The 19,132-nt window shown below is 41.8% G+C and overlaps 1 protein-coding gene and 2 non-coding genes across 4 annotated transcripts in view; all 3 read right to left on the bottom strand.

Annotated features, from left to right (window-relative positions):
- The window catches only part of LOC136873893 (uncharacterized), a 145,434-nt gene that overhangs the window by 34,284 nt on the left and 92,018 nt on the right, over positions 1-19,132 (bottom strand). The window lies entirely within an intron of this gene.
- On the bottom strand, positions 15,673-15,745 carry TRNAF-GAA (transfer RNA phenylalanine (anticodon GAA)). The gene has a single exon. It is a non-coding gene; the product is annotated as a tRNA-Phe (tRNA).
- Positions 16,036-16,107, bottom strand: TRNAP-CGG (transfer RNA proline (anticodon CGG)). The gene has a single exon. It is a non-coding gene; the product is annotated as a tRNA-Pro (tRNA).

The raw sequence follows: 19,132 nt of genomic DNA, 5'->3' as shown, positions 1-19,132 counted from the left end.
CAGCTTAGAAATGATAGGAGGGAGAGTATTTATACTGGTGAAAGAAGAATTTGTAAGCTACGAAAAAGTTAAGGATGAGTAACATGAAATTCTAGGTGCAAGACTCATCTCTAAAGACAATAGACAACTTGATGTTTTTGGGGTGTACAGACCGGGCAAGGCTGGCACTGACGCTGATGCAGAATTATTTGATAAGATAATCAGCTATGTGGGGAACAACACAGAAAGAAATGTTATTGTAGTGGGTGATCTGAAGTTGCCAAATGTTAACTGGGAAGGGAATGAGAATGACAGGAAGAATGACCAACAAATGGCAAATAAGTTAATATGGGTACGGCAGCTGATTCAGAAAGTGATGGAATCATCTAGACGGAAAAATATTCTAGACATGGTGCAGATAAAACCAGATGAGCTGTGTACCGGTTGGTACACCCCGACCCCACAAATTTAAATTGTGCGCCTACAAGTAATCCCCTACAGGAGAAACCCTGAACTTTAATAACTGAAGCAACTCTACAGTTGCCCAGAAGATGTCACCACTGTAAATTTTGTAATTTTGAAGTGTTCTGAACGGTGTCTATTTCGATTTGTGTTTATTTTGCTCTGTATTAAGAAGTGTGGACATTCTTTTCTAGATGTCTCTACTGAGAAAAGACTATGATTGTGCACTCTGGTGCGAAGTGAAGGGACTGTTTTTGAAGAAACTTTGTATCCATAAGTTTGTTCTTTGTTAAATTTCTTTCTTTCATTTTTTGGGTTGGCAATATTGATCTCTGTTTCTGCCAGTTTTGAATTCAGCCAATCTCGATTTTCTAAATTAATTTTCCTCCAATCCTAGGTTTCTTGTTCATGTTGTGTGTAACTTTTGATGTTAGCCAATAAAGGGAGGGGGTGTGGCGCTTTTATTTCATGAAAGGTCTCGAAGCTTCCTTGTGGGTATAAAACTGCTGAGGTTCATGGCTCGTGGCCACTCCATCGACATCTTGCTTAGTGTGTGAATATGTAGCAGGGGGCGGGAAGCACCTCTTTCTTTGGGCAGCAGTTCATCAACAAGGTAATGGCCGTTTAATAACTTTATTTCTTGCTAGCTCAGCAGTTTAACCCACGGGGCACGTTCAAAACTTTTCTCATGTAACCTACCTTTAAAATGTAAAGACATTTGGTAAAAATTCCGTCTCTTTAACTACAAATTGGGATAGAGAGTGCCTAACCCTCTCGAGCTCCCACTCATATTGTTTTGAGGTGACTACGTTTTCATAACCGATTTTCTTCTTTCTTAATGTAATAAAGTTTTCTTATACGAGTCACCTCCCTAGTATGGGATTAGCCCTTGTGTAAGCGGCCTAGAGCCGAGTAGGTTTTAATAGTGTAATGTAGGAGTGCAAGCTACACCTCCAGTCATTTTGGATTTTGGGCCATTTAATCATCCTGTCCATTTTCGGCCAAGGCCCAGTAGATTGGGTACTAATACCCGTTTCATTTGGTGCGGTAGCGGCAATTGATTTGTAAGGTTGGGTATGCCTTTAATAGGCTTGACAGATAGAGAGCCTTAGAGAGGCTTGAGATGTAAGGTTGGGAGCTAATGCTCCATGTAATTAAGGGTGTTCTGCCCTTTAGTATTTTTGTTGTTGTGAGCTGAGAGCTCAGAAATTATACTTGGGGCTCGAAGCCCAGATCTTGTAATAACCCCCGAAATCTTGTGATTTCTTTGTACCTGATTTTGGCTTGTTCTTGATTTGTCAAGTTCTCAAATTCTATGTCACCACTGTTAAGTTTTGAAAATATAACCTTTGTTAAAATTTTGATTCATTTTTCGAACTTGTAGTTAGACCCATTCCAGCCTGCACCTTCTTTCACCTCTGCTGAACCATCAAAATCCTGTAAAAAGTGGTAGCAGAGCGTGGTTGAATGGGTCTCAATTTAGCCCCTTTTTTCGGCTAAACATCGCCTTGCTTTTGAACCTTAACCATTTTTTCAGTCGCTGGAAATTTTCTATTTTTCTAAATTTGTAATATATTTTCTATCATGTCCGGCCCTCGTGATGTCCTCCACCCCGGCTATTTGCGCAAGGAGGAATTGATTTATGAATTAACAATTAGAAATGTGCCATCTGGAGGCACGGTTGCCGTAGATACCAACAAGCTTAAAGAGTCCCTTGATTTGCATATTTCCATCCCCACTTTGGGAAAGAAAGAGATAGACGACGCTCTCTCGACGATCACTGACAATACTACTGAGCTAGCAGCTGTAGTTAGTTTTTTGAAGAAAATTATCCTTCTCCAAATCAACTTAAACGTGTGCAAGCTAGATTGTTCCATTTTTACAATAGGGTCACTGATCTATTGTCTCTAAAGTTGAATGACATTCAAAAGAAGGAAGCTAGTGTCGTTCTCGATTTGTCCAGTAAGGTTAGCCTTTTGTTAACTGGGGCAGCCCCCCCCAAAACCGACAATCCCACTCTGGTAAACGTTGTCAGCGAGGAGCATTCTCCCACCGGGGAAGAAAGTACAAAATCTGTAGAAGCCCAACAAACTTCTGTTCCATTAGGAACTGAATCCGTTCGTCGCACGTCCATTCCACCCTTTGTGTTGAATAATGCACCCTCTGAAACAGCTTCTCCGCCCCTTAGAAACTTACCTACTATGTCACCCGGGTTCAGTAGTTTGCCTCATCCGTTAGCAATGTTGCTCAAGGGTATTTCTAAGTTTTCTGTTAATTCCACCAGTGATGTTATTGCCTTTCTAAGATTTTTTGTTGAATTTCAGGATCGTGCTCTCGTTTTTTCTCTTTCTCAGAGTCAAATCTTTCAAATTATTTACCCTTATTCCATCGGTGTTCTATCTGACAAAATAGTAAGAGCCATTGCTGACCAATCATCTATAGAAGACTTCCATGCCCATTTATTAGCAAACTTCATTCCGGCTAGGGCAAGGTCATCTCTAATTCAAAAGTACTATTACCGTGTACAGCATCTGGATGAAAATCTGGCCGACTTCATCCAAGATATTAAATTCTATACCAGAGTATTTGCCCTCCATTTTCCTGAAGATCAGATGTACAGGCCATTGTGGAAGGAATTTCACCATCATACAGGTCATACTTGTGCTTTGCGTCACGTCCGCAAACTTTTGCCGAGTTAGAGGCTATGGCTGTCTCAGCGGAAGGAGATAGATACGCCGATACCTTGCGTGTCGCGAAAGAACCCCCTCCATCCTCTCGTAATTTTGGCCTCCACCTCGCCGAACCTTCACTGCCCGTAAATGTTATGCTTGTGGGTCGCCTGACCATCTTCGGAACAAGTGTCCATTAATTAAATCTAGTGGGACAAGGAATGGAGCAGGGTCATCCCAAGGCTGTTTTAAATGCGGTGCTTTTTCCCATATTGCCAAGAATTTCCCGAACTCAAATAGCACCCCCTCCTGCTCAACTTCTGGTGCAACTTCCACCAACGCCAATAATAAAAAGTGACTAGCGGCATCGGCTGAGTCCGTGAATTCCTCTTCACAAGGCTCAGCCCCGGTTAAACCTGATGAAAATTCAGGAAAAAGTCAGAACTATTCGACATTACCATTTGAATGTCCCAGAGAATGTCTTTGGATTGCGGCGGATACTTCCGCACCTACCCATTTCTCAAAATTGAATTGAATAATGAGCCTGTAACTGCTCTTTTAGACTCAGGCAGTGTTTGTTCCATTATTTCGGTTGACTGGTATTCCAAATTAAAAGCTGTGTGTAAACTTCCTGATTTTTGTTCGACTTCGGTTCAATATGTTTCAGCAAATTCCTCTCCATTAGAAATTTCAGGTTTTCTGTATGCCAAAATTTGTATATCTAAATTTACTTGGAAATTTAAACTGTTTGTGGCCAAGCACTTGTCTTGCCCCATTATATTGGGAGCTGATTTCATGTCTCACACCGGTCTAGTGCTCGACCTTCAGAGCAAGTCGTGCACTTTCAAATTTGATAGTAATTGCAAAATCCCTTTGTTAAAATGTAGTTCTGTGTCATGTTCATCTATTTCGCCTACCCAGGATGAGATGTTGTTAGATCTTAGACATCTACCTGAGGAGCAGGCTGATAGTATTCGTAAGTTGTGTCAGTCGTTTCCAGAGGTTTTCTCGGATACTCTTGGTGTTACTGACCTTACTGAATACAAGATTGAGGTGACGGATGCGATCCCTGTTAGATTCCCGCCTTATAGGCTATCTCTGCCTAAAATGAAGGCCCTGAAGGAGATCATTGATCAGATGCTGAAAGATGGTATTATTCGACCCTCTAAGTCGGCGTATTCTTTGCCTATTTTTCTAGTCCCGAAACCCCAAGGTGGTTTCAGGCCTGTGATTAATTATAGGGCTCTCAATCGAAAGGTGGTGTTACAATCGGTGCCCCTTCCAAACCTTCACTCTTGTTTCTCATGGTTTCGAAAGGCTAAGTTCTTTACCATCTTAGATCTTAATCAGGCTTGTAATCAGATACTGCTAGCAGAGGAATCTAAACGTTTGCCAAGTATTGGAACTTGTATGAGTACAACCGCGTGTCTTTCGGGCTCCCCACGGGGGTAGCCGTGCTTACGAGACTACTAGACAGGGTCTTCTCCGACATCAAATTCGAGTACTTGTATCACTATCTTGATGATGTCGTCGTATTTTTGGAGACCTTCGAAGAACATCTAGATCATCTGAAAGAAGTTCTTAGTTGCCTTTGTAAGGCTGGGTTAACTGTGAAGTTGTCCAAGATCGCCTTCGCTAAGCCTTCCATCTCATTCCTAGGGCATATTGTATTGCCCGATGGTGTCGCAGTGGATCATTCTAGAACACAGGCCATCCGTGATTTCAAACCTCCCAAGGACATCAAAGGTATTGCCAGATTCATTGGCATGGTGAATTTCTTCAGGAAATTTATTCCTAACTTTGCTAACAGAGCGGCGCCCTTGAACCTTCTTCGTAGGAAAGGCGTCAAATTTGAGTGGGGGCCTTCTCAACAAGCTGCTTTTGAAGACCTGAAATTAGCTCTTTGTAATGCCCCTGTTCTGGCTATGCCAGATTTCTCGAAGAAATTCATTGTTCTAACCGACGCGTCATCATCGGCGGTGGCCGCAGTCCTTCTTCAAGAGACTGAACTAGGGAGGTGACCCATCGCCTATGCATCTAGGACTCTATCGGCTCAAGAAGCCAAGTATTCCATCTATGAGCTTGAAGGTTCGGCAGTCTTATTTGCTTTAGAAAAGTTCCGTCTCTATCTGGAACATGTCAAATTTGACTTGGAGACAGATAACCAAGCCTTAAGTTGGGTCTTAGCTAGGCCGCGTCGTACGGGTCATATAGCCCGCTGGGCCATCAGGATTTCTGCCTTCAAGTTTGATGTTAGGCATATAAGAGGTACTGAAAATGTTGTGGCAGACGGACTAAGCCATATGTTTTCTAATGATGTAGAGCCCTTTGAACACGTTGATAGTTCTTCACCTCCCGAGTCCATACCTCCTGAGGTTAATGCCATTCTAACGGATGCTCCCATGTTGTTTAGGGATCTTGAAAAATATCAGCGTGAAGATCCGACGCTGGCCCCTATCATGGAAACCCTTTCTTCTGGGGAATATGTTGTCCCTTATGTGCTGAGGAATGGTGTTTTATGTTGCCCTTCGAGGCATGATAATAAGATGAAAGTGGTGGTTCCAGCCGTTCTTGTGCCCATGATCTTCAAGTACTATCATGAGACCCCATTGGGGGGGGGGGCATTTAGGCATCTTCAAAACTCGTGAAAAGATCCGTGAAAGGTTCATCTGGAAAGGTATGGACGGTGAAATTCGTGAACTATTCAATGCTTTTAAATCTTGTTTGCTTAGTAAACCCACCATGTCCACTAAGGTAGGCCTATTGTCTTCTCATCAAGCGTCGCGCCCAATGGAACGTCTGTATATCAACTACGTCGGACCCTTCCCCCAATAAAAAGGGAATTCCAATAAATTCATCCTTGTGTGTGTGGATGGTTTCACTAGATTTTCCTGGTTATTTCCGACTAAGCTGGCTACCGTTCAGTCCACCATTTCTTGTTTAAATTCCATCTTTGCTGCTTTTGGTCCTTGTCAATAAATTGTGTCCGACAATGCTAAAGCTTTTTACTTCAAATCTTTTCCGTAAATTCTGTTTTGATCTAGCCATCTCGCATGGAACTACTTCTGCGTATTATCCTCAACCATCTTTGGCTGAACGGGTCAATCTTAATCTCCGGTCGGCGCTAATTGCCTATCATCACGACGATCCTTCTAGGTGGGACACATCCCTTCATTGGTTAGCCTTCGCTTTGAATTCGGCGGTTCATGAATCTCATAAATTTACTCCAGCTTCATTAATGTTTAAGTTTGTACCCAACACGCCGCTCTCTAACCTTTGGTCTCTTAGTGACATTCTGCCGGAGACAATAGATCCAGATAAGATTAGAGATCTTTGGAAGAAGGCTAAGGCCAACCTTAAAGTTTCTCATGAAAAGGTTAGGGAAAGATATGATTGTGGACGGAGACCCACCAATTTGAAGGTAGGCGACTAGGTTATGGTCAAGAATTTTGTTCCCGCGGGAAAGCTTGCCCCCAGATTTCATTGGCCGTGCATCATTTTAGATTTCCTTACCCCAGTGACGTTGTTACTAAGCAATCCAGCCACCGAGAGGATATTTAGGGTTCATCTGTCACAGGTGAAACCTGTGTAATTTATGGGCTAACTTTGTCTTTATAATTTTGTAAGAATCCTGAAGGTTATATTTTTAGTTTCATTTTAAGGCCTTCTGCCTCTTATATTTTTACATTTGGTTGAATCTGCTTTGTATAAATTTTGTAAAACCCCCTCCGAGGGTACTCTGCTGTCCTCACCATTCAGCCATTACCACGCTCCCGTCTCCTGCTAAACCACACCAGTGGCAAAATAAAATGAAATAAATGTTTCCACGCCGCTGGCCCCTCAGCCTCAACTCCAAGACAGTACCCTAAAACATTATATTCCAACAAAATTCTGCCACCGAGATCTTAATGTTTCAGTGCCCCCGCAGCCGTGCGGCGCCATACCGCCACTGAGATGGGGTACGGGCCCACTCCACACCAGTGAGGTCAACCAGTGTACGGCGAGCCGGAGTCCTCCTCCCGGCCAAGGCTGATGTGTGGCGCACCACCTGCAAACTGCTTGAGGACTGTAAACAATCGTCGCGTGTGCGGCGTGCTTCGCCACGACTACCCCTCTCATAGTAGCGGGAGAGGCGTATCTCCGGGTATTTGAGGGGTCCGAGCGGCCTCAGTGATACATCGGCAGCGGCAGCAGGACTTTCTGTCAAGATCAAGCAGCATGTAACAGTTACATGGACATTTTATACTGTATCTACATTTAATGCATTTCGGCTGCAGATCAACAATGATGGACTTACAATATATCCCTTGTAAGAATTAATGTTTTTGGTTTCGGCATACTACCACTTTGAAAATTTGAATAATTACAACAGAAACACTCTCAAACTGGAGTTCAACTAACTCCTGACTAATTACTTCCAAAACAAAGGACACCCAAAACAAAAAGGACAGGAGTTTTGATGCTTTAAATGGTTTTTGCTTAAATTCTGCTAAAGACTTTGAAAATTCTTTTTTTTTTTTTTGCTAGGGGCTTTACGTCGCACCGACACAGATAGGTCTTATGGCGACGATGGGATAGGAAAGGCCTAGGAGTTGGAAGGAAGCGGCCGTGGCCTTAATTAAGGTACAGCCCCAGCATTTGCCTGGTGTGAAAATGGGAAACCACGGAAAACCATCTTCAGTGAAAATTCTTAAGGTCTCCTCCAAATTCTTATACAAATCTATTTCAAACACAGCTGAAATTTAATTAACGTCACATTATCTACAACCATCTGGGACTTCGTTTTGAAAAATAATTTTCTTCAACTGTTTTCTGTGTCACCCTTAGAAGGTCTTTGGGGGGGGCGGAGGGCTGTACCGGTTGGTACACCCTGACCCCGCAAATTTAAATTGTGCGCCTACAAGTAATCCCCTACAGGAGAAACCCTGAACTTTAATAACTGAAGCAACTTTACAGTTGCCCAGAAGATGTCACCACTGTAAATTTTGTAATTTTGAAGTGTTCTGAACGGTGTCTATTTCGATTTGTGTTTGTTTTGCCCTGTATCAAGTGTGGACATTCTCTTCTAGATGTCTCTACTGAGAAAAGACTACGATTGTGCACTCTGGTGCGAAGTGAAGGGACTGTTTTTGAAGAAACTTTGTATCCATAAGTTTGTTCTTTGTTAAATTTCTTTCTTTCATCATTTGGGTTGGCAATATTGATCTCTGTTACCGCCAGTTTTGAATTCAGCCAATCCCTATTTTCTAAATTAATTTTCCTCCAATCCTAGGTTTCTTGTTCATGTTGTGTGTAACTTTTGATGTTAGCCAATAAAGGGAGGGGGTGTGGCGCTTTTATTTCATGAAAGGTCTCGAAGCTTCCTTGTGGGTATAAAACTGCTGAGGTTCATGGCTCGTGGCCACTCCATCAACATCTTGCTTAGTGTGTGAATATGTAGCAGGGGGCGGGAAGCACCTCTTTCTTTGGGCAGCAGTTCATCAACAAGGTAATGGCCGTTTAATAACTTTATTTCTTGCTAGCTCAGCAGTTTAACCCACGGGACAGGTTCAAAACTTTTCTCATGTAACCTTCCTTTAAAATGTAAAGACATTTGGTAAAAATTCCGTCTCTTTAACTACAAATTGGGATAGAGAGTGCCTAACCCTCTCGAGCTCCCACTCATATTGTTTTGAGGTGACTACGTTTTCATAACCGATTTTCTTCTTTCTTAATGTAATAAAGTTCTCTTATACGAGTCACCTCCTTAGTATGGGATTAGCCCTTGTGTAAGCGGCCTAGAGCCGAGTAGGTTTTAATAGTGTAATGTAGGAGTGCAAAGCTACGCCTCCAGTCATTTTGGATTTTGGGCCATTTAATTATCCTGTCCTTTTTCGGCCGAGGCCCAGTAGATTGGGTACTAAAACCCCTGTTTCATTTGGTGCGGTAGCGGCAATTGATTTGTAAGGTCGGGTATGCCTTTAATAGGCTTGACAGATAGAGAGCCTTAGAGAGGCTTGAGATGTAAGGTTGGGAGCTAATGCTCCATGTAATTAAGTGTGTTCTGCCCTTTAGTATTTTTGTTGTTGTGAGCTGAGAGCTCAGAAATTATACTTGGGGCTCGAAGCCCAGATCTTGTAATAACCCCCAAAATCTTGTGATTTCTTTGTACCTGATTTTGGCTTGTTGTTGACTTGTTAAGTTTTGAAAATATAACCTTTGTTAAAATTTTGATTCATTTTTCGAACTTGTAGTTAGACCCATTCCAGCCCGCACCTTCTTTCACCTCTGCTGAACCACCAAAATCCCGTAACAAGCTGTATAGGGAAACTGAAGTGATAGATGGTATAAGTGATCATAAATCTGACTTTGTCAGAGTTAAAAATAAATATGTTGGAAAGGAATGTTGTAAAAGTAGGACTATTTTGCAATACCATATGGCTGATAAGAGGGAAATGGGGAAATTTTTTGAAAGGCAATTATGATCAATGGAAAATGGTAAATAAAAATGTAAACAGCCTATGGCATGGGTTTAAAGCAACTGTTGAGGAGTGTACAAACAGATATGTACCTTTAAAAGTGGTAAAGAATAGTAAGGACCCACCATGTAATAACAGGGTAATAAGGAGATTAAGACGGAAGTGTAGATTAGAAAGAAATAGTGTTAGAAATCATTGTGGGAGTAAGGAGAGATTGAAGGAGCTCACTAGGAAATTAAATCCAGCAAAAATATCAGCTAAGGGTAATAAGATGGCGAACATAACTGGGATTCACGTGAATTATAAAGAGCAATGGACAGACATTTATAGATAATTTAACCCTCCAAGTGGCAAGCGCCTGATATCAGGCGTTTTATGCGTTTGTCCAGTGGCAACGCCTGATATCAGGCGTTTTGACATGTTCTTTATTTTATTTCGATAATCGAATTATTTTTTATCGAAATGTGCTAATTACGAATCAATTGAAGGAGAAATGTTCGGCCATAATCATGAAATAGTTTGTATAATAGCATCGTACACTAATCTAGTGTAAATCGTTGCCAAAGTAGCGTCATAATTTCGCTGTCTTGTGCTACCTGCTACATACTCAGCGGCTGGCCACACGTATGTCTCAGCTGAGCCAGCTATATTTAGTCGCCAGCTTTCCTTCTGATATCAATCTGAAGTGTTGATATGTATTCATTTCAGCAATACTGAATCATTTCTCCACGGGAACTGTGAATCTTCAAATCTTCAAAGGGACTGTCTCAGATTGTTTTAGGTACAAAACTTGAACCTAGGCAAATCGTTTACTTTAGGCAAGGTGACGTTCTACTGATTGCTTGTAAAGAGACGAAAACACGGAAACCAGTTTATTGTCTCATATATGGATGTCACGCTGAGGAAAATGTTGTAAGGAGTTGAAAGGGAAATGAAGGGTTGAAACCACTACTGATTCACAAGTACAATATCTTCATGGAAGGTGTAGATAATAAAGGTAAGTGCATTTTCCATGCTACTTGTTCCAGACCCGCTAGAAGGTACTGGAAGCAAATTTTTTCAAATCTTCTAGATATGACATTATTTGACTCATACATCCTATACATAAAGAACACTGATAAGCCTTTAGCAAAATGAGACTTCATGATCAGTATAGTTAAGGGATTGCTAAATGAACAGTTCCCAATTCCAGTTGTGAGGCCAACAGGTCATGCAGGAGGCCCCTCTCATGCTCTCGAAAAATAGCCACAGAGTGACAATCGCCTATGTGTTGTGTGCTTGAAAGTAAAGAAGAAAAAGAAGGAGAAGAAGTCTACATTCTGGTGTCGAGGATGGAATGGTGGTATTCGCCAGGGGTGTTATAAACTAGTGCACTTCTGGAGGCTTCACAATCATGGAGAGAAAAGAAAGACCCACCCAAGTGACTCTAATTGAAATGTACAAGTGGTAGCATACAATTGTTGTATACTTTGTTGTATAATTTTTCCAGCTAAGACGGTATTATAAACTATATACCGGTACGCACCTATTTACTATGAATTGGTGCTCCTTTTGTATATGTCATTTTTTAAAATTTACCTAAATATAAACATATCATATATAGCAAAACTTTTACAAAAATAAATAATATAAACAAATCAACATATTTTTGGTCTTAAACTTTGTGGATGATAAATAACAGCTTTAGTATCATCATCATCTTATTCTTTGTACTTATGAGGATAAAAGGGTGTGCTTTTTACGTATGTATAACATGTCAACGATTTTTAACAAAATTTATACTAAGAGTCTGCAACACCGGTAATATATCGCTGCCATTACAGGATAAATGACCGCCACTTCGAGGGTTAAGACAGAAAGAGGTTCCAGAAAGGACATTCCTGGGATCATTAATGAACAAGGGAAGTGTACTGTATATGTGAGGATTTACAGAAGGCAGAAGTATTCAGTCAGAAATATGTAAAGGTAGTTGGATATAAAGTTAATGCCCTGATAGAGGAGGTGACAAATAATGGCAAAATACTGAAATTTACCTATGATAATAAAGACATTTATAAAAAGATACAAGACGGGCTGAGTGGCTCAGACAGTTAAGGTGCTGGCCTTCTGACCCCAACTTGGCAGGTTCGATCCTAGCTCACTCCGATGGTATTTGATGGTGCTCAAATACGTCAGCCTCATGTTAGTAGATTTATTGGCACGTGAAAGAACTCCTGCAGGACTAAATTTTGGCACCTTGGCGTCTACAAAAACCAAAAAAGTAGTTAGTGGGACGTAAAGCCAATAACATTATTATTAGAAAGATACAAAAGTTGAAAGCTAGAAAGGCAGCTGCGGTTGATAAGATCTCTGGAGATATATTAAAGGCTATGGATTGGAACATAGTGCCATATCTGAAATACTTATTTGATTACTTTTTGCATGAAGGAGCTATACAAAATGAATGGAGAGTTGCAATAGTAACCCCAGTGTACAAGGATGACAAACATAAAGCAGAAAATTACAGGTCAGTCAGTTTGACATGCATTCATTGCATGTAAGATTTGGGAAAGCATCCTTTCTGATTATACAGTATTAGACACATTTGCAGAATTACTAACTGGTTTGATAGAAGGCAGTTCAGGTTTAAGAAAGGTTATTCCAGTGAAGCTCTACTTGTAGGATTCCAGCAGGATATAGTAGATAGTTTAGATTCAAGAGATTAAAGTGTCTCTATCACTATTGACCTATCCAAGGGTTTTGATAGGCTAGATCATGGGAGTTTACTGACAAAAATGAGGGCAATTGGACTAGACAAAAGAGTGGTTGAATGGGTTGCTTCATTTCTAGAGAATAGAACTCAGAGAATTAGGGCAGGCGAAGAGTTATCTAATCCTGTAATGATTAGAAGGGGGGAGTCCTGCAGGGCAGTATTATTGGACCTTTATATTTTCTTATATATAAATGATATGAGGAAAGATGTGGAATCACAGATAAGGATATTTGGAGATGATGTAATACTGTATAGAGTAGTAAGTGAGTTGCAGGATTATGAGCGACTGCGTGGGAGCTTAAACAACAATGTTGTGAGATGGACAGCAGACAATGGTATGAATGTAAATGTGTCAAAAAATCAAGTTGTAAGTTTCACCAAAAGGAAAAGTCCTCTCAGTTTTAATTATTGTATTGATTGGCTGATAGTACCTCATGGGGAACAATGTAAGTACCTAGGTGTTAATATAAGAAATGATCTTCATTGGGGTAGGTAATCATAATAACGAGGTAGTTAAGAAAGGTTACAGATCTCTCACATGGTTATGAGATTATTTAGGGGTTATAGTAAGGATGTAAAGGAGAGGGCGTATAAGTAGTCTCTGGTAAGACTTCAGTTAGAGTATGGCTCCAGTGAATGGGACCTTCACCAAGAATATTTGATATGAGAACTGGAAAAAATTCACTATTTGTTCTGGGTGATCTCTGACAAAAGAGTAATGTTACTAAAATGTTTTAAACTTTGGGCTGGGAAGACTTGGGAGTAAGGAGATGAGAAACTTGACTCTGGTACGTTTCGAGCTGTCAGTGGTGAGTTGGCTTGGAATGACATAAGTAGACGAATAACTTGACTGGAGCTTTTAAAAGTAGGAAAGATCATAATATGAAGATAAAGTTGGAATTCAAGAGGACAGTTTGGGGCAAATATTCATTTATAGGACGAGGGGTAAGGGATTGGAATAAATTATCAAAGAAAATGTTTGGTAAATGTCCAAGTTTGTTTTAATTATTTAAGAAAAAGCTATAACTGACACTAGTCTTGTGATAATGACACCTATATCTCACATAATTCTCTACACATGAATTGTTCACTATTATTAATCTAAAATCTAGTTGGCAGTTTCATTTGGTTGGCTATTGGATCAGGGAATCCCCTGACAATAGAACCCTGATCACGTGATGATATTTAGGTGGAAACACTGTGTTGTTGCAGCAAGATGTCGAAGGATGATAAAACAGAACTTCCCGATTTTTATTGAGAAAATGGTACCTATTATAAATTGTAATGTAATCTAATCAGTTTCTAAAACTGAAAACAAATTGAAGTGGCCAGTTTTGTCATCAAATGGATGTATTTTTAAAATTCGCTAGACATGTTGCTTAGCGCTAAAATTAATAATAGTAATAATAATAATAATAATAATAATAATAATAATAATAATAATAATAATAATAATAATGTTAGTCCGCCTCTGTGGTGTAGTGGTTAGTGTGATAAGCTGCCATCCCCAGAGGACCGGATTCGATTCCAGGCTTTGCCACGAAAGTTGAAAAGTGGTACGAGGGCTGGAACAGGGTCCAGTCAGCCTCAGGAGGTCAAATGAGTAAAGGTGGGTTCGATTTCCACCTCAGCCATCCTGGAAATGGTTTTCCATGGTTTCCCACTTCTCCTCCAGGCAAATGCCAGGATGGTACCTACCTAACTTAAGGCCATGGCTACTTCCTTCCCTCGTCCTTGTCTGTCTCTTCTAATCTTCCCATCCCCTCACAAGGCCTATGTTCAGCATTGCAGGTGAGGCTGCCTGGGCAAGGTACTGGTCATTCTCCCCAGTTGTATCCCCCGACCCAATGTCTCACGCTGCAGGACACTGCCCTTGAGGTGGTAGAGGTGGGATCCTTTGCTGTGTCCGAGGGAAAAACCAACCCTGGAGGGTAAGCAGAAGGAGAAGAAGAAGAATGTTAAATGCTTTATGTCTCACTAACAACTTTTACGGTTTTCGGAGACGCCAAGGTGCCGGAATGTAGTCCCGCGGGAGTCCTTTTACGTGCCAGTAAATTTACCGACACAAGGTACAGATACCTTAAAATACCACCGGACTGAGCCAGAATCGAAGTTGGGGTCAAAGGCCAGCGCCTCAACCGCCTGAGCCATTGAGTCCGGCTAAAATTTTATATTTTGTCGTCAGAACTATCTGGAAATCGCTATACCTCACTGGTTGTCATGCAGATAAGTTGTGTATGTATTCTCTATTGTCTCCGATAGAGTTCGCATCAATTGTTTCCACAAGGCTGCCAACTTCGTTAAAAATAACAAAACCGCGCCGTTTCAAACTGCCAGGGCGTGCCCCTGTAAACCGTACTAAGGCAAAAATATGTATTATGGCTGGGGGAGTCAGTTGAAAATTTACGTTACGGAAGTTAGTGTGCCGAAGTGTAACCCCAGTAACTGTGCAGGCTTTGATGTAATATATCGTTCATAATCGATCGTGTTATTCAGCAGTTGTAGGGCCTATATAATGACGTTGGCGAGCCTGTGAGTGTATCGGTGCCGTCGCCAATACTTCACAAACAGGGTACGAAGGTTACGTGGAATAACGAGCAAATCTTTTCACACTTTATGTACTGAGCAATTTTAACAGTTCGCATATACGGAGCATGGACAACTAGTAACACAGCTCACTATGCGGCATTTGCATACCCTACACGGAAATTGCTCCCCTGCTCCCATCTTGTGGCTGCCGCTACCCACAGCCTTCTATCATAGTAGCCTACTGGCCGGCGTACAGTAGATGTACTGCGCAGCGTGAGTAAGGTGTAAAATGCAAAATTTATAAACAGTACTTTTATTTATAAACAATGGTTCTTACCGCTGGATACTGTGGTTCAAATCCCGGTGACTCCATGTGAGACTTGTACTGGACAAAGCGGCGGCGGGACAGGATCTTCTTCGGGTACTCCGGTTTTCCCTGTCATCTTGCATTCCAGCAACACTCTTCATTCTCATTTCATAGCATCTATCAGTCATTATCATTAATAAATCACTGTGGGAGTGGCGACCCCATCGTACTAATAGCCTATATATATGCATGCTTCATTCATTACATCCCTGACCCGGTCAATGACTGGAAAATAGGTTGTAGGTTTTCATTTTCAGTAGGTACTAGAGGGTGTTAATTTCTGCTTTACAAAAGAATTTATGTACAGAGCTCACCAAGACTTTATTACCACTTCAGCACAATGATTAATTATTTTTATCCTTGACTGTACTAATAGGAATTACTGAAATTGATTTGTTCTGTAACCTCAAACTAAGCTATTCCTTTTTAGTCATCTTACTACTTTTCAAAAACAATTGCCGAAACCCGGGATCGAACCAGGGACCTTTAGATCTTCAGTCTAACGCTCTCCCAACTGAGCTATTTCGGCTGCGGTAAGTTCGCTCTCCTAAATGGTGACTGATTGTCGTTGGCAGATGATTTATATTTATTATGCAAAGGAAGATAAGAAATAACATAGTACACTAAATAGAAAATGACACGTCTTCATAAGTTATGCGCCAAATCAACGGTTCAGAATGTGTAACATACATCCAGGTCCATAGCTATTAAAAGACGTGTAGGGCCTACATCCGAATATTACCTGCCTGCACAAACTAATTTCGGCACTTCATTCTACTTTCATAACAGTGGGTAAACGAGACATTAAAATACAAACGTGGGCCTGTCCGGGATTTGAACCCGGGACCTCTCGCACCCGAAGCGAGAATCATACCCCTAGACCAACAGGCCACCGTCAGGTAATGAACCACTTCATGTACATGACAGGAGTTACCGGCGTATAAATATTATACTAGGTAGTTGTAAATCATTGACGCAGCGACACTTCTCCAGTTGTGACCTTTGTTTTCGAGGAAATAACTGGAAATAATCCAAGCTAAAGCAGAGGTCGAATCACTGCTACACACATAAATAACCGGTACAGTGATTGTGTTTGTAATACTGAAGTGGCTCAATTGTAGGGCCCCAGGTTCGATTCCGTGTCAGGCCAGGGATTTTAGCCGCGCCTGGTTACAGTAATTCCTCTAGATCGGGGACTGCGTGTTTGTGTTCGTTGTGTTGGGCGTCAAAATGGACCTAATCCACGTGCCGATCCCAAATAATAAGGAAAACACCAGAAAGAAGAAAAAGAAATGGCTCGACAAAGTTAAAGACAAGTATTTTACAGCATTCTTCTTCCGTTCATTCTAGTTTACCATATTTTTGGGGGTTCAACCAGGACACATCTGTGAATGACTCGTTACCGGTACTTCTCAATTTATTTTAAAAGACTGGCACTTCTTTCCTAATCCGTTTACCCTCCAGGGTTGGTTTTTCCCTCGAACTCAAGGGTGCGAGACTCTGGATCAGGGGAATAGACAAGGAAGAGGGAGGGGAGCGGCCGTGACCCATCCCGGCATTTGCCTGGAGGAGAAGTGGGGAAACCACGGAAAACCACTTCGAGAATGGCGGAGGAGGTAATCGAACCCCCCCCCCCCCTTCCTTCCAATATTCAGTTGACCTCCCGAGGCTGAGTGGACCCCGTTCCAGGCCTCGTACACTTTTTTTTTTCAAATTTCGTGACAGAACCGGGAATCGAAACCGGGCCTCCGGAGGCGGCAGCTAATCACGCTAAGCACTACACCACAGAGACGAACTTTCCTAATGTATATCTTGAAGGCAACGCCTAATATTCATCATCATCATCATCATCTGTTTACCCTCCAGGGTCGGCTTTTCCCTCGGACCCAGCGAGGGATCCCACCTCTACCGCCTCAAGGGCAGTGTCCTGGAGCGTCAGACTCTTGGTCGTGGGATACAACTGGGGAGAATGACCAGTACCTCGCCCAGGCGGCCTCACCTGCTATGCTGAACAGGGGCCTTGTGGAGGGATGGGAAGAGCGGATGGGATAGGCAAGGAAGAGGGAAGGAAGCGGCCGTGGCCTTAAGTTAGGTACCATCCCGGCATTCGCCTGGAGAAGTGGGAAACCACGGAAAACCACTTCGAGGATGGCTGAGGTGGGAATCGAACCCACCTCTACTCAGTTGACCTCCCGAGGCTGAGTGGAGCCCGTTCCAGCCCTCGTACCACTTTTCAAATTTCGTGGCAGAGCCGGGAATCGAACCCGGACCTCCGGGGGTGGCAGCTAATCACGCTAACCACTACACCACAGAGGCGGACAACGCCTAATATTACAAAAATAAATTGAAGTAAAATTTTTACTTAAAATGTTTATCCATAGTACCATAACTCAGACGTTAAGGCAGATGAAAGTATGACTCTGACACAAGAAACATTGTAAACTGAAGGTAAAACCTTTTTAAAACCGACTTCGAATTGCACACATAAATATTAACATCTACAATCTATTGATTTTCATATACAAAATGAATTAATTTCATCATTTATTATTTATTTACAAGTACACCTCTGTGGTGTAGCGGTTTCTGTGATTAGCTGCCACCCCCGGAGACCCGAGTTCGATTCCCGGCTCTGCCACGAAATTTGAAAAGTGGTACGAAGGCTGGAACGGGGTCCACTCAGCCTCGGGAGCTAACTGAGTAGAGGGGGTTCGATTCCTACCTCAGCCATCCTCGAAGTGGTTTTCCGTGGTTTCCCACTTCTCCTCCAGGCAAATGCCAGGATAGTACCTAACTTAAGACCACGGCCGCTTCCTTCCCTCTTCCTTGTCTATCCCTTCCAACCTTTTCATCCACCTCACAAGACCCCTGTTCAGCATAGCAGGTGAGGACGCCTGGGTGAGGTACTGGTCCTCCTTCCCAGTTTTATCCCCCGCCCATAGTCTCATGCTCCAGGACACTGCCCTTGAGACGGTGGAGGTGGAATCCATCGCTGAGTCCGAGGGGAAACCAACCCTGGAGGGTAAACAGATTAAGAAAGAAAGAAAGAGTACATTAAATAATATATAATCCTGGCATTTGCCTGGAAGAGAAGTGGGAAACCACGGATAACCACTTCCAGGATGGCTGAGGTGAGAATCGAACCTACCTCTACTCAGTTGACCTCCCGAGGCTGAGCGGACCCAGTTCCAGCCCTCATACCACTTTCCAAATTTCGTGGCAGAGCCGGGAATCGAACCCGGGCCTCCAGGGGTGGCAGCTAATCACACTATCCACTACACCACAGAGGAGGACATTTTATTTACTTTATTAATTAATTCCAACAATCCAAAGGCTCAAATACAGGAATTGTACAATACAATTTAAATAAATAAATTACGTTATAATGAACTTTACTCTAAATATTGCAACATTTCCTTTACGTTACAATTACACACACTCTTCTCAAAAAATCTGTCTGCTTAGTTAGGTACTAATTCCATAGCACTTCCTTTAATTTCACTTTGAAAGATGACAGATTGGAAATTGATTTTAAATCTCTTGGAAGATGATTATATGATTGAATGGCTGAGACTTGAAACTACAGTTACCATACTTATATGAGTGTATTTGAAAGAGAGCTATGTCACCTGTTTGTTGTGTGTTATAATTATGAATGTCTGAATTTAGAGTGTAGTTACTACCGTGCAGGACACTGTTTAGTTTAATTCTGTGAATTAATATTGATGATCTAAAAGCAGTGCACATAGATAGGGGCATAATTTTACTATTGGCGTATAGAACTCGAGTGGATTGTGTTAAAAAGAATGAATTTCAATCGAAATAAACCTCCCGCAAACATAAGATGCTCGTTGCACTACTGTTCTGCTGTAGGCATTTGTCAGTTGTACTTTTCACTAGACATGACTTTCTTTAA

The sequence above is a fragment of the Anabrus simplex genome, chromosome 5, assembly GCF_040414725.1.
Source record: "Anabrus simplex isolate iqAnaSimp1 chromosome 5, ASM4041472v1, whole genome shotgun sequence".
NCBI classification, from domain to species: Eukaryota; Metazoa; Arthropoda; class Insecta; order Orthoptera; family Tettigoniidae; genus Anabrus; species Anabrus simplex.
Note: the sequence above shows the minus strand (reverse complement) of the source record. Positions and strands in the feature narration are given on the sequence as shown.